Raw genomic sequence first — 15,459 nt, 5'->3', positions numbered from 1 at the left:
CAAACAACTAAAATGTGGAACGCCCTACCGATCATTAATGTGAATCCCTTCCTTGACTCCTTCGGCACCTATAGTCCTCCTTGTACGTACATACCCCAATAAGGGGTTCCCCCCAGGCCCCACACCCCTTTTCCCCCATACTGTACTTCTTTTCCCCCTTTTTTAACTTTGTTTATATGATGATTTCCTGTTTTTATAGTGTATATTTCTCTAAATGTTCTGATGAATTGAGAAAGGTGGACCATGTTGTAAACAAGTGTAATGCATGGTGTCATCCACAGTAACCCATACTGGGGCCATTCTGCATACTGTCTGTTTAAATAAAAGTCACACCAGTGTGAAGTGAGTGGTGCAACTCCGTGTGGGGGTGGGGGGGGGGGGGGGGGGGGGGTTCCGGACGCACCCAGGGTGCTGGCCCGGTTCCGGCGAGCCGCCCCGCGTCCGAAACGGTTGAGAAATGACAGAGTTACCATGTGCGGGTCCCTCTACTGTACCCTCTACTGTACTGTACTGTACTGTACTGTACTGTACTGTACTGTACTGTCACTGTACTGTACTGGCACACCCGAAATCATCATGTATACATTTAAATGTGCGTGTGTGTGTGTGTTAGGTTGCGCACAGGTGGTGAAAAACAACCATGCTGTTTTCATGCTCATACCCAGCCAGGCAGGCAGGCACCCACCCAGCCAGCCAGCCACCCACCCACCCACATAACTCCGTAAGGGAGTGGTTGCATATATATCTATGGTTGCACCACTCAAAAACAAGCCAAAAGTCGCTTATAATAAGTGAACATGGCAACACTGCTGAGCACGCTCGCGCTACGTCAAGGGCGGCGTTTGTAGGTCTTCGGGTCTTCGCTCGAGCGGTGTCGCGCGCGCAAAATAGCAGATATACAAGCTCACAACGCGACGCGTCTGCGAAGCGTTGTGAGCTTGTAGATCTGCTATTTTAGCTACACATGCGCGTTCTCATGGCCTGCTTGTGCGCATGCTCCGTCTGTGCAGAAGCTGACATTCTGTCCTCTGGTGGTAAAAGTATTTGTAGTATTACTTATTTGACAACACAGTTTTGTGTTTGTTGTTGAACAACTGCAAAATGTGTTCGTCTGACACAAAGTTTACACGTTTCACTTTCATCTCTATGATTGTGTGTATCTTCCAGGAAGGATATTGTTGTTGTGAGTGAGTGGACTCAGTGAAGTTGCCCAAAAGTGCACATTGAGAACACCGTGTTCCATTTTGGTGGTGTGGTTTGTGAGGCTATAATGGTCATTTAAGTTTGAAATAATGTAATTTCCCCCACGTCGTAATTGTCCCAGCAAGCAAAGATGTGCTGAGACCCACACACCAGATGCAGAACTACTAATTTGCCTGGCTTAAGGTATGAATCATGACACTGGACACTGTCTCATATTGTTATAGTCTTATCATGCTGAATATGTTGATATCTGCAACTGCAATGAACTCATTTATCATTTAACTCAGTATTCAAAACACACACACAGACAGACAGACTTAAAATCTGGGAGCTGACCAGTACAACCACAGTTTAAGCAGCTCTGGAGGAGTTCTGGGGGTTAACTTCAGTGCCTTGCTCAGGGGCACTTCAGCGGTGTTGGCGGCGAGGACGAGGTGACCATTCACTTCCCCAGAATCCCCACCCAGATTTTTACTGCCAGGGAATCGAACCAGCAACCTTCTGGCAACAAGGGGGCCACCACTGCACAACTAACAACTTTTCATCTGGGTTTTTAACACTCAGTAAAAGTGTGGTGGAATGCATTTATTTCTATGATGTTTCCAATCTGACTAGTGGTGTTAAGACCTTGACTGAATGTATGTTCTGTGCAGCGCACAGGCTAAAGCAATTAACCCATTCAGGCCTGATGTCGAAATAAAAAACGTTTTCTAAATCATGACAATTTTCTGAAAGATTTGAGGCACATTTTAACGATTTTTCAAAAATAGCAGACCTACAAGTTCATAGCGCGCCACTCGTTGGCGCGCTATGAGCTTGTAGATCTGCTATTTTTCAATAGCTAAATTATAACATAATGTTTAAAACACCAAAAGGGGTTCCCGCCCAAAATGGGTCAAGGCACTAAAATTGCCCAGGTTATAGGGGTTCCATAACTTCCATTCCGTTCTAGCCTGCCCCTCCCGTTTACTATACGAGAGATTCTGGGGACTCAGATTAGAGTAGCGTACTTGATATAGAAATATTGCACAATTTGTAAAAGGAAGATGCCAGCCAGGTAAGTTAATTTGTCTATAGCTGTTCTGTGCAGCTCAAAGGCACTAAAACTGCCCAGAACATGGCAGTTCTCGCCCGCCCATCCCGCTTCTGGGGACTTAGATTATATGTCGCCTAATATCAGGCCTGATCAAGCTGACTGGCAAACTATCATAAGCACAGCCCCTGCTTATTACCTTGTGGGTCTGGGTCGCAAATAGCCTTCCATTGCACCAAAGTGCAACAATAATAATACAATAATTGCGACCAAAGGTCAGTGTGTCGGGCACCATCAGTGTTTTGGTGGTCGTGCACCATATATGGTGCCCAGGTCTCGTGACATCATCAGGGATGGAGATGTGGAGACCCTGATGTCATAGTAAATGCGACCTGCTGTTGCCTGGCAGCCGGCGAAAACTAGAGTTCTCAACAGGCCCAAGTGTCCATTCAAACTCTAGACGGGCCTGCCCAAAGTTATTAGTGCAGCGGCTGCAGCCACGCCCGGCAGCCGGCGAAATGTTCTCAACAGGCCCGAAAATGTAGGCCTGGCCCTACCTGGGCCCTCATCAAATGAGGGCCCTACCTGGGCCCTCATCGAACAAGACATGTTCCTTATATGGCCAGTACAGAATTCATTCCATGTTGATCTGACCCCCCATGCCAAAGCGCCAGCGCTCGCCCAGCAGTCTGCCGTCAACGAGGCGGATGCGTGCACGCATCTCGCCCTCAGGCGTCTTACTGGTTATATTGGTATTACTATTATATGTAATATTACTATTTGGTTGAAGTGCATGAAATTCCAAATTCAATTTGGTTAAAGATGGTCTAAACCTCAGATCAAAATGCCTGGCTACGGAAAGTTCCATTGAGAAGTTTCAAAAGGATCATCTCAGATGTACAGTCCAACATCTGCCAAATTTTGTTCGGATGTGTGCTAGCCTTTGTATAGGCGGCAATAGGCCTACATATATATTATTCCTGTTTATATTGTACATTGTGTATTGGCTCTGCACAATTTCGCGCCCTGTTACTTAAAGTGTGTCACTTTCGAGATTGCACAATTGCACAATTTGTAAAAGTAATGTTTTATATTGATACATTTTTTCAGTAATATTACTACTTTAACTAGTGGGCGTGCACTTGATAATAATAGCCTAATAATATAATTGGCTTAATTTCTCTGTCCCCTGCAGAAGTCAGTCCACCATGTTGCCACTAGAGTGCGCTGCTGCTACACTAAACGGAGTGTTCCATGGGAAGATGCCAGCCAGGTAAGTGTATTTGTCTAGTCTAGCCCATTCCTTATACTACACGAATTGTAAGTGCTTTACATAAAGCATTAAAATGCATTAAAATGTATAATTAGACATGGAAAATAACATTCAGACATAAAGTGCTATTACGGTTTTACTTTTTGTCACACTGTCAGCAATAAACTCCTAGCCTGGAAACCAGACGAATCTGCCAGTGCAAATAAAATAAAAAAGCCCTAAGTAGATTGGTTTGGCCCTGCTCGGTTATGATTGGATTTCACTGCTGCCCCCGAAGTTGTGGGGCACCAAGCAGGGCCCTGTATGCAAATATGTGGTGATTTTATCACCAGAGACATTGTTTTTATAGAGCGCCGAAGTCCTGACGTCACTCACTCATCCCCTGGTTCCAAGGGGTTCACGGAAGTAATTTCTCTATGGAGAATAACATGGGGTCATCTTAATTAAAATCATTGTGGTCCAAAAATAAACAAGCTGTCTCAGCGTTATTGTCAGGGAGGTGTCTCTGTATCGTTTGCGACTCACTCATATTTGATACAGTCAGTCTTTTCTCTCAGTCAGTTGATTCTTCATATCCATATGAGTGAAACGGCCAGGATGACATGTTTATTTTTCTTATATGAGGCAATCTAAAATCCCCCTATGGGGATTACAATGCAAATAAAAAGTACATGAACCCGTGGATTTGCGCCCTCTACCGATATTGACGCCAGACTTCGGTGCTCTATTCGCCCCTTGGAAATGTACAGTAGGTTCCACACGGAGATTCCAGAGTCAACTAATATCTACGCAGGGATATTAGTCTGGCAATGCCAGGCTAATAAACTCCTATCATCAGCCTTGTGTGTGTCATAGTACGTAGGAGCATTTACCCTAATCTATGTCTGGCCTCAACAGGCACAAACCTCTTTCAGTATAGGAACTCACCTCTGTATTAAAACCATTTCTACTAATCTGAAAGTATTACGAGTTTTGCCTCAGACTGGTGTCACGGCACAAGTGTTCCAGAACAAAGGTTTCGAACTTACATTTAAAAGTAGTCGGAGTTGCCGCAAGTCTCTTATCCTCTGGAAGTTTGTTCCAACTGTGTGGCATAATGCCTAAAAGCTGCCTCACCACCATGATGATTTGTTTTAGCGCTGGGAGCAGTTAGTAGTATAGTAGACTGGTCCCGGATGGCCTGAGCTTTCTTGAGGGTTCATAATGTAAAAGTAAGTCAGAGGGGTATTTTATTTCTGGCCCTAAACCACTGAATGATTTAACCCATTCTGGGCGGGAACCCCTTTTGGTGTTTTACCTCCTCAGGCCGGGAACCCATTTTTGGGTTCTGTACAGTATTGAAAAATGTAAAAAAATTGATGCTGCTATATCAATATTTGAAGTTTTTCAGAAAACTATAGGTTAGGATTTATATGCGTTTTTAGAATCGGCCTCAGGCATAAATGGGTTAAGACCATGCACCACCAATATTCTTTAATCAATTCTGCGGCTTACAGGGAGCCAGTACCAAGACCTGAGAATTGGTGTCATGTGTTCAGCTTTCTTACTTCTATAATGTAGATATAGAGCTCCAGCAGCAGCTGCTTTCGGAACTGTATGTAGGTGTCTCGTAGACATTTTGGCAGACCTGATAGTCTTGTTTGGACACGAATCCTGACCTCCCATTGCTATATTTTAAAGATAGCAATAGGCTGACTTTGGTATTGACTTAATGTGGATATTAAAATGCTGATCCGAATCCGTAATTTACAATCAAGAATTCCGGTTTGGACTTTAGCATTCATAGACCTGGAGTCAAGGTGAGCAGCTCTCTAACTTATAGCCGTTCTTCCAAGTACACTTCAAGTCACTCGGTGTGAGATTTGAGTGTTAATTATGGTACATTATTTTCTTATTTTGGAATAATTTACCCTTAGGCATATTAAGGAAATATATCTTATGTACTGAACTAGCAGCTGAAACATGCAGTGCTACTGTCGATAGCAACATCTATGACAGGTTTAGTGTTTTGTTCTTATGTCAGGAGGCACCCAAAATAGTTCAGCGGCTCTGGACGAAATCAGACCATACAATTTGGGGTGCAACAATGAAAACGTATCATCTTGCCCATAGGGTAATGGGTATGGTGCTAGTCATACACTGTCCTTAGCGTGGATGATTTTACAATGTTAGGTTCATCGTTTGCTGACTCCCGAGTAGGCTAAGGATGCTGTGTCCCATTAGAGATGAATCATGTCAAAGTTAATAGGTGTCAGGTGGATGCTGGTTGAGGCAGTGTGTAGCTAGCATAGGTGAAGATACGGTTTGATCCATGTTCAGAGTGGTTGCAGAGCATGGTGTTGAGCATTCAGGGCACTATCATTGACCTAACGTTAATTAAAAAAAGCCTCTTCACTATAGGAAGTGTCCACTTCATTTCGAATGAAAAATGTCATCTCACCATACCCCTTACCCTTCCTCTGACATTTCTAATTAGATTCTCCTCCTAAATAGCACAAAGAGAGATTCATTCGTCACTTTCTGTTTATTTGTACTTGACCAAAAAAGAACACAAAACACAATATGTGAATAAATAAAGTACAAATAAGTGTCTCTTTTCTGACAGAGGGTGTATATGTACCTTACAGACATTTTTGTTTTCTGGGTAGAATAGTCTATTTACATTTTGAACCTAAATGTGTTCCATGCTTTGGATGCTCCAGGCTCAGTTGGCTGTAGATTGATTCCATATTAAACATTCCAGAGATGGTTTTGTCTAGTAGTCGATACAACGTCTTCTCTGAAGTTATGTTTTATTTAATCTCAGAGGCATTGCACTCTTGCAGCTTACCTCAAAAGCTGCTGGCATTTTGCTCTCAGTAGAATAATTGCTTTTATCTTATTAAGATTAATCAATACCAAAGTAAAATCACTAGATGTAAACTAAACAAGCATAACAGTTATCTACTTCTTGTGTATGCATTTTTTGTTTTTGTCTTTTTAATTATTGATGTTGTTTTTGCGTGTCCGTCCTTTTCAATTGAAATATATATCCTGTATTTTAAACAGCACATCCTCTGTAGAGTTTGTTTCAAAACCGCCATTTATTATTTTTTATTTGTTTTGGAAGAGATTTAACAAGCCGTGGCTTCACTATTACCCGCATATGGCAATCTGCATGCATGCCTAGTACATCTTTGCTAGTCTGTATTTGTCTGGGAAAACATTGCACATAGTTCAGCTGAGCATCATTAACATGTCAGAAATGTAGGGTCTTGACGAATGATTCCCTTGACACTGGTTAGTGCTGTTTGGTGCTTTGTGGTATCCATCCTTTGTTGTGTCGGTAGGGGTGGGGAAGTTTTGGGAAAGGCACAAGATGATCAATGCAACAAGACAACACAGAATGAGTCCCAGACCTGGCTGCTTATTTTAGCCTTGTCATGCTGATGCGTATGAGATTTTTTGGGGGATCGCAGGAAAACGGATCCACAAAAAAGCAAGGAGTTTTAAAAAAAAGAGACAGTAAATGATGAAAAGTAGAAAAAATAAGTTTGGTCTTTCATTCATTCAATGACTATATATATGAATTAAATTCCTATATATTTGTATTGTAGTAGAACATTGCAGGAATTGGTTATGATGGTAGATGAAACATGTGGAAATAACAATTTACAACAACACAATGGGCATGGCAGAACAATGCCACTACAAGACAAACAGCAATGTACAATTTTGAGGCATTTTACTTGACTTGAGTATTTCCAAATTTCAGTACTTTTACTTCTACTCCACTACATCCACTACTTTTACACCACTGTGTTTATTTGAAAAAGTTTGTTACTAGTAGTAACTTTGTAGATTTGGATTATTATGACAAAACATAGGCTACAGTAACCACTTCAACCAGCTATTTGAAAATAGCCGATCTACAAGCTCACAATGCGTCTGTTATGTGACACATTGTGAGCTTGTAGATCAGCTATTTTCAAAAGATTTTTAGACATTTGAAAACTTGAAATGGGACATTCTGCATAGTGAGTACTTTTACTTTTGGTACTTTAAGTACATTTTGATGCCAATACCTTTGTACTTTTACTCATTTTTAATTCCGGACTTTTACTTGTAACGGAGTATTTCTATATTGCAGTATTGCTACTTTTACTTAAGTAAAGAATTTGAGTACTTTTCCCAACACTGCCGATGCCTAGTACAGTTAATGCAATGCTACATATATACTATGGGCCCTATTATGCGTGTCTTAAGTACCAGGTCTTATGACTTAACTTAAGACCTGGAGGCGTGGTCAATGCTGTTTGGCCACTCAGAATAGCCAAATGGCATTGATCACGCCTCCAGGTCTTAAGTTAAGTAATAAGACCTGGTACTTAAGACATGCATAATAGGGCCCTAGTCATATTGTGACTCTTACACAGCCTTTGGTATGCCACTGGCCTTTGGTATGCCACTGGCCTTTGGTATGCCACTGGGCTTTGGTATGCCACTGGGCTTTGCGGAGATAATTGTGCTCAGCGACGCATCCCTTTCTCGTTAAAGCTGCTGTCCGAGAGTTATTGCCAGGTGCTTGAGAAGCGCCTGGACTACATTTGCTACTACCTCTAGTAGAGACAGTAGTGGACGCCTTTTCATGATTGGCTGCCTCATCTCCAGGCTGCCTCTAAGCCAATGGGAGACTTACCCATAAAACCCATACTCTGAACGCCGCAACCTGAAGCCATGAGCTGAGGCAGAGGCTGCGGCACACAAACTGATTATACTGTAGATGTTCATAAACAAGATAGAGCTTTCTGCACCTGGCAGTTATGATTGAGTCATTCTTGTTTCTATCTGTTTATACAATTTAACTAGCAGCCTGCAGCGGTTGGAGGTGGTCTCCCACATCTGCAGTGGTTGGAGGTGGTCTCCTACATCTGCAGCGGTTGGAGGTGGTCTCCCACATCTGCAGCGGTTGGAGGTGGTCTCCTACATCTGCAACGGTTGGAGGTGGTCTCCCACATCTGCAGCGGTTGGAGGTGGTCTCCTACATCTGCAGCGGTTGGAGGTGGTCTCCCACATCTGCAGCGGTTGGAGGTGGTCTCCCACATCTACAGCGGTTGGAGGTGGTCTCCCACATCTGCAGTGGTTGGAGGTGGTCTCCTACATCTGCAGCGGTTGGAGGTGGTCTCCCACATCTGCAGCGGTTGGAGGTGGTCTCCTACATCTGCAACGGTTGGAGGTGGTCTCCCACATCTGCAGCGGTTGGAGGTGGTCTCCTACATCTGCAGCGGTTGGAGGTGGTCTCCTACATCTGCAACGGTTGGAGGTGGTCTCCCACATCTGCAGCGGTTGGAGGTGGTCTCCTACATCTGCAGCGGTTGGAGGTGGTCTCCTACATCTGCAGCGGTTGGAGGTGGTCTCCTACATCTGCAGCGGTTGGAGGTGGTCTCCTACATCTGCAACGGTTGGAGGTGGTCTCCCACATCTGCAGCGGTTGGAGGTGGTCTCCCAACTCATCTGCAGCGGTTGGAGGTGGTCTCCCACATCTGCAGCGGTTGGAGGTGGTCTCCTACATCTGCAGCGGTTGGAGGTGGTCTCCCAACTCATCTGCAGCGGTTGGAGGTGGTCTCCCACATCTGCAGCGGTTGGAGGTGGTCTCCCACATCTGCAGCGGTTGGAGGTGGTCTCCTACATCTGCAGCGGTTGGAGGTGGTCTCCCAACTCATCTGCAGCGGTTGGAGGTGGTCTCCCACATCTGCAGCGGTTGGAGGTGGTCTCCCACATCTGCAGCGGTTGGAGGTGGTCTCCTACATCTGCAGCGGTTGGAGGTGGTCTCCCACATCTGCAGCGGTTGGAGGTGGTCTCCCACATCTGCAGTGGTTGGAGGTGGTCTCCTACATCTGCAGCGGTTGGAGGTGGTCTCCCACATCTGCAGCGGTTGGAGGTGGTCTCCCACATCTGCAACGGTTGGAGGTGGTCTCCCACATCTGCAGCGGTTGGAGGTGGTCTCCCACATCTGCAGCGGTTGGAGGTGGTCTCCCACATCTGCAGCGGTTGGAGGTGGTCCCACATCTGCAGCGGTTGGAGGTGGTCCCACATCTGCAGCGGTTGGAGGTGGTCCCACATCTGCAGCGGTTGGAGGTGGTCCCACATCTGCAGCGGTTGGAGGTGGTCTCCCACATCTGCAGCGGTTGGAGGTGGTCCCACATCTGCAGCGGTTGGAGGTGGTCTCCTACATCTGCAGCGGTTGGAGGTGGTCCCACATCTGCAGCGGTTGGAGGTGGTCCCACATCTGCAGCGGTTGGAGGTGGTCTCCCACATCTGCAGCGGTTGGAGGTGGTCCCACATCTGCAGCGGTTGGAGGTGGTCTCCTACATCTGCAGCGGTTGGAGGTGGTCCCACATCTGCAGCGGTTGGAGGTGGTCCCACATCTGCAGCGGTTGGAGGTGGTCTCCCACATCTGCAGCGGTTGGAGGTGGTCTCCCACATCTGCAGCGGTTGGAGGTGGTCTCCCAACTCATCTGCAACGGTTGGAGGTGGTCTCCTACATCTGCAGCGGTTGGAGGTGGTCTCCCAACTCATCCGTTGAGAAATGTAGACCTTGAATTTAACTAACGCTGCCCAAGCCCAATATCACCCCTGGACAAGCAGAGATTTCCTCATAACGGTAGATATTTGGGGCCCTATTTTCGTCGTTGCCTTACCCCTTATCCCTAAACTTCGACTCACAACGGGTCGATGTAGATCGGCTATTTGAAGTATTTTAAAATAAATATAACATATTTAATAAATAATATAAAAAAAAGGATAGCCCGAATACCAACGAAGTCACCCTTTTACCATCTGCAGCGGTTGGAGGTGGTCTCCCAACTCATCTGCAGCGGTTGGAGGTGGTCTCCCACATCTGCAGCGGTTGGAGGTGGTCTCCTACATCTGCAGCGGTTGGAGGTGGTCTCCCAACTCATCTGCAGCGGTTGGAGGTGGTCTCCCACATCTGCAGCGGTTGGAGGTGGTCTCCCACATCTGCAGCGGTTGGAGGTGGTCTCCTACATCTGCAGCGGTTGGAGGTGGTCTCCCAACTCATCTGCAGCGGTTGGAGGTGGTCTCCCACATCTGCAGCGGTTGGAGGTGGTCTCCCACATCTGCAGCGGTTGGAGGTGGTCTCCTACATCTGCAGCGGTTGGAGGTGGTCTCCCACATCTGCAGCGGTTGGAGGTGGTCTCCCACATCTGCAGTGGTTGGAGGTGGTCTCCTACATCTGCAGCGGTTGGAGGTGGTCTCCCACATCTGCAGCGGTTGGAGGTGGTCTCCCACATCTGCAACGGTTGGAGGTGGTCTCCCACATCTGCAGCGGTTGGAGGTGGTCTCCCACATCTGCAGCGGTTGGAGGTGGTCTCCCACATCTGCAGCGGTTGGAGGTGGTCCCACATCTGCAGCGGTTGGAGGTGGTCCCACATCTGCAGCGGTTGGAGGTGGTCCCACATCTGCAGCGGTTGGAGGTGGTCCCACATCTGCAGCGGTTGGAGGTGGTCTCCCACATCTGCAGCGGTTGGAGGTGGTCCCACATCTGCAGCGGTTGGAGGTGGTCTCCCACATCTGCAGCGGTTGGAGGTGGTCCCACATCTGCAGCGGTTGGAGGTGGTCCCACATCTGCAGCGGTTGGAGGTGGTCTCCCACATCTGCAGCGGTTGGAGGTGGTCCCACATCTGCAGCGGTTGGAGGTGGTCTCCTACATCTGCAGCGGTTGGAGGTGGTCCCACATCTGCAGCGGTTGGAGGTGGTCCCACATCTGCAGCGGTTGGAGGTGGTCTCCCACATCTGCAGCGGTTGGAGGTGGTCTCCCACATCTGCAGCGGTTGGAGGTGGTCTCCCAACTCATCTGCAACGGTTGGAGGTGGTCTCCTACATCTGCAGCGGTTGGAGGTGGTCTCCCAACTCATCCGTTGAGAAATGTAGACCTTGAATTTAACTAACGCTGCCCAAGCCCAATATCACCCCTGGACAAGCAGAGATTTCCTCATAACGGTAGATATTTGGGGCCCTATTTTCGTCGTTGCCTTACCCCTTATCCCTAAACTTCGACTCACAACGGGTCGATGTAGATCGGCTATTTGAAGTATTTTAAAATAAATATAACATATTTAATAAATAATATAAAAAAAAGGATAGCCCGAATACCAACGAAGTCACCCTTTTACCAACTCGCTCCGGGCGTACAGCCGGCGGAACCGGTCAGCCTGGTATTCCATAAAGTAACCTACCGGTAAGTAAATTATGCTTAAACGGTTAAACCTAATCCTAACCTTAAAGGAGCATTCAGTGATTTGGGTGATTTGGAAAACCACCCAGTCCGCCCCGGTAACAAAATGTGCACATGCACGCTCTACAGTGGGGGGAAGTGCAACAGGCCAACAGCATGTGCACCAAGGCCCGCCCCCAGTCGATCATGATTGGAGGAAGGCCCCTCTCATCCTGATTGGATGAATTCTTTGCCACCCGCCACCAAAACTGAAACTAGGGTTTTTTGACCCCAGGGGCTCACTGGGGACAGGGAGGAACTCCTTATATGGTCAGCACACTCTATAGTAGGGAGGATTATGCAGAAAAAAATAAAAAATAAGTGATATTTGAATTAAGTAAAATCACTGAATATACCTTTAACCTCAGTAAAACGGTGGCAAAACCTAACCCTATTCCTAACCTTATTCTCAGTAAAAAAAAAACGAAAGAATACACGAACAGCCGCACCGAGCTTTCGTTGTGAGGTCGCCGGAAAAAAATGAGTTCAAGATGGATTATGGGCGACGGTACGTCGGTACCTGTTACCGATAGCCCAGGTTTGAATCCCGGGTGTTACAGTTGCATTTTCCTCTCTCTGTCAGGAGAGGACATGTGGACAACTAATGGATTGCAGCTTTAACAGGGTGCAACGCACTAGAAGTCACAAACAATTGGTTGTTTTTTTCAAACGTGTACATGTTTTCACACTAAAAGCATGGTCTAAGAAGAAGTGTTATGTAGGAAGACATTTCAACTAGTCTAACCCAGGGGTTCTCAACGTTTTTGGCCGGGGACCCCCGAAAATGCTTTGGCAACGTCTCGGGACCCCCGCCCCGCCCCCTCCCGACCCCCAATATAAATTCACTGCTACAATAACCTTAAACCATTTTGGGCGGGAACCCCTTTTGGTGTTTTAAGCATTGTTATAATTTAGCTATTTAAAAATAGCAGATCTACAAGCTCATAGCGCGCCACCGAGTGGCGCGCTATGAGCTTGTAGGTCTGCTATTTTTGAAAAACCGTGATTTTTTTTAAATTTTTTTTTTTAAAAATAATTTGGGGACCCCCTAAAATAATTTGGCGACCCCCCGAGGGGTCGCGACCCACGGGTTGAGAACCCCTGGTCTAAGAAGAAGTGTTATGTAGGAAGACATTTCAACTAGTCTAACCCACAACAAACACCGTGGCTTGGCTCTTACACTCCACTCCAAAGAAAATACCACATGTGCTGTTTTCACTGTACACCACAATGTTGCTTATTATTGTCCCAGATACATTATATTTCAGCAGCTTTTTCAGAATCTCTCGGGACAGCTTGTCAGCAGACAACCTTTGACCTCCCACCGACACTCCGTTCAGGAAACACGGTTTTCCTCCAGCAAAACATGTTTTTGGCAGCACTTCAAAGGTGAATATATATAGAACCTGTTAATTAGCGAGAGATTGCAAGGTTTGGCATGGGCTGTTAGTGCCGGCTCACAGCACAATACGGAAAACACATTAAGTGGTACCAGGTCAAACACTGTAGTATAGTTTGCAAATAATGTTGGTTATACAGTAGAGCCCACTGGGCACAGCTCACCTCACCTCTGGTGCTGGTAGGGTAATTGTAAATACTGTGCATGGCTTTCAAAAGAAAAAAAATGACAAGGCATTTCAGTTTGCAGATGAAAGAGTCCTTTGTTGAAGCCAACTTAGCGTGCATGTTGTGGCACACAGAGGTCATCGTAAGGTTTTCCGGGTTTGCTTTGGCCTCACAGGGTGCCAGGTAGCGGTAGGCAAGGTTTGTTTGCCATGAAGAACAATTCAACGAATGCCTGAAAGTCTAAAGATATTCACAGAAATGATTTGTCCAGACGCTATAAACCCCATCTGTTACACACTGTACACACAGCTCGCAGGGTAAACAAAAACACTGCAAGATTATTTGCACATTTATTTGTTAATTTACAGTCTGAGTTACAAATGGATAAATGAACACCGAAAGTTTGACTGTGTACCGCAACTGTCAGCTCTCCTTTAGATCAGAATGTTATGGAAACCTGTCGGGACACAGGTAAGCTACAGCTTTTTTGCTTTTGTTGCTAGGGGTAATCTCATGGAATTATAAGAGCACGATGGAAGAAGTGGATAATGGAGATGGTTAGTCATTCATGTCGCTCACGTCTGCAGAGCTGTAACTTCATATTCAAGCAACATGCATTATCTTGTGAAAACAGTGGTTAGGATTAATTTCACAGGAAAGGTACCAGGAAGGGTGTGGGGGGGGGGGGGGGGGGGGGGTCCAGGGTGGGAGGGGGGTATCAAATGGGTAGGTGATGGCTTCCACGATGCCATAAAATGAAGAGTATTTCCGTGGGATTTCTTTTTTGTACTTTGTTTTATGACACCCATCTGTTGGCAAGACCACTATTAAGAAAATAACACCTCAGGGTGCAAACTAAACCCTGCCCACTTCAACAACATCTCTTGTCTTGTCCTACGTCTCTCCATTCCTGAGAAATGACCAGTCATCATGACCTTGACCTTGACGTTGACACTTCTCACCCAAAGGTTACTCATCTCTTCAGGGCAGCATACTGATCATTCCCACCAAGTTCATGAAAATCGAGTTGAGTTACACACACACACACACACACACACACACACACACCCTGCTAATGCTATGCATTGCTGAGGGCAGGGTGAACAAACAGTTTCCATATTCAAATAAAAATGCAATCAATATTTCCATATTACAAGAGGATGAACTAATTATGCTATTATCTCTTTGCAGGTTGCAGCCAAATGTTTAGTGCTGTGTAAATGCACAGTACACACGTCACCCTCAAGGTGTTGATTGTTATACTGCTGGACGCTTCGCAACCTGTCTATCAAACGCCATGAACACGCCAGGAAATAGAGGAAGAACATCCAAGCCAAAGGCATTTTTTTTTTCAATTTGTCGGGATTGGGACATCTGGGTTTTTATAAGGTCCATTGCACATCGCATCATTTTAACTGTCTTGACAATGACTTTATTGCCTCGCTCGCATTTCATAGGAATTGGTTCAAACATAATTTAGACTTTCAGCATACTGTGTGTCTTAAGAGCTAATGACTTGTGTATGTTCAGCTAAATACCTTATTATTGTAATGCTCTCCTTTTGTCATGAATTACACGAGCATAGAAACCGTTTGATGTATTTGTGATAATGGCTCATCAAAGCAGGAGCTTTCACAACAGTGGCCACAGTCAACTACTACAAATCCTCATGTGTAAAGTAGGTCTAAACTAATACCATATAAAAGTGACAGTGATAATTCCCACAGGATAAGTACTTGCCGTGTTCTCTCCACTTCACTACAAGAAGAGGGTGGGAACACAGCCAATTTTAAGGAGGTCCATCTTTCAGGGCAACATTCTTGGGTGACAGCCCGCCTGTGGTCGCGTTATGCCTCTGAGTGTGGAATACAGTCGACTATAAAAACATGCACATGTCATTCTTGCAACAGAGCTTTACAGTAGCAGACAGAGAGGGACCAATGGGCTTTTGAATTGCTCTGATCCAGGGCCAGGGTCATATAAAATAAATCTTGATTCACATATTTTAGACTCACGAGTCCTAAAGAGAGATATAAAGAGAGATAAAAGACTGATATGGTTTAACCATACAGCCTACTATATATATATATATATATATATCGCTCGCAT

General features: G+C 45.7%; 1 long non-coding RNA gene across 1 annotated transcript; it reads left to right on the top strand.

Moving 5' to 3' along the window:
* The first annotated feature begins 1,321 nt into the window (after positions 1–1,321).
* On the top strand, positions 1,322–14,372 carry LOC306917530. Its single transcript, XR_013789204.1, has 3 exons — positions 1,322–1,386; positions 3,432–3,509; positions 14,319–14,372. It is a non-coding gene; the product is annotated as an uncharacterized lncRNA (long non-coding RNA).
* The last annotated feature ends 1,087 nt before the right edge of the window (positions 14,373–15,459 follow it).

The sequence above is a fragment of the Electrona antarctica genome (genome assembly GCF_951216825.1).
Source record: "Electrona antarctica genome assembly, chromosome: 24".
Taxonomy (NCBI): Eukaryota; Metazoa; Chordata; class Actinopteri; order Myctophiformes; family Myctophidae; genus Electrona; species Electrona antarctica.
Note: the sequence above shows the minus strand (reverse complement) of the source record. Positions and strands in the feature narration are given on the sequence as shown.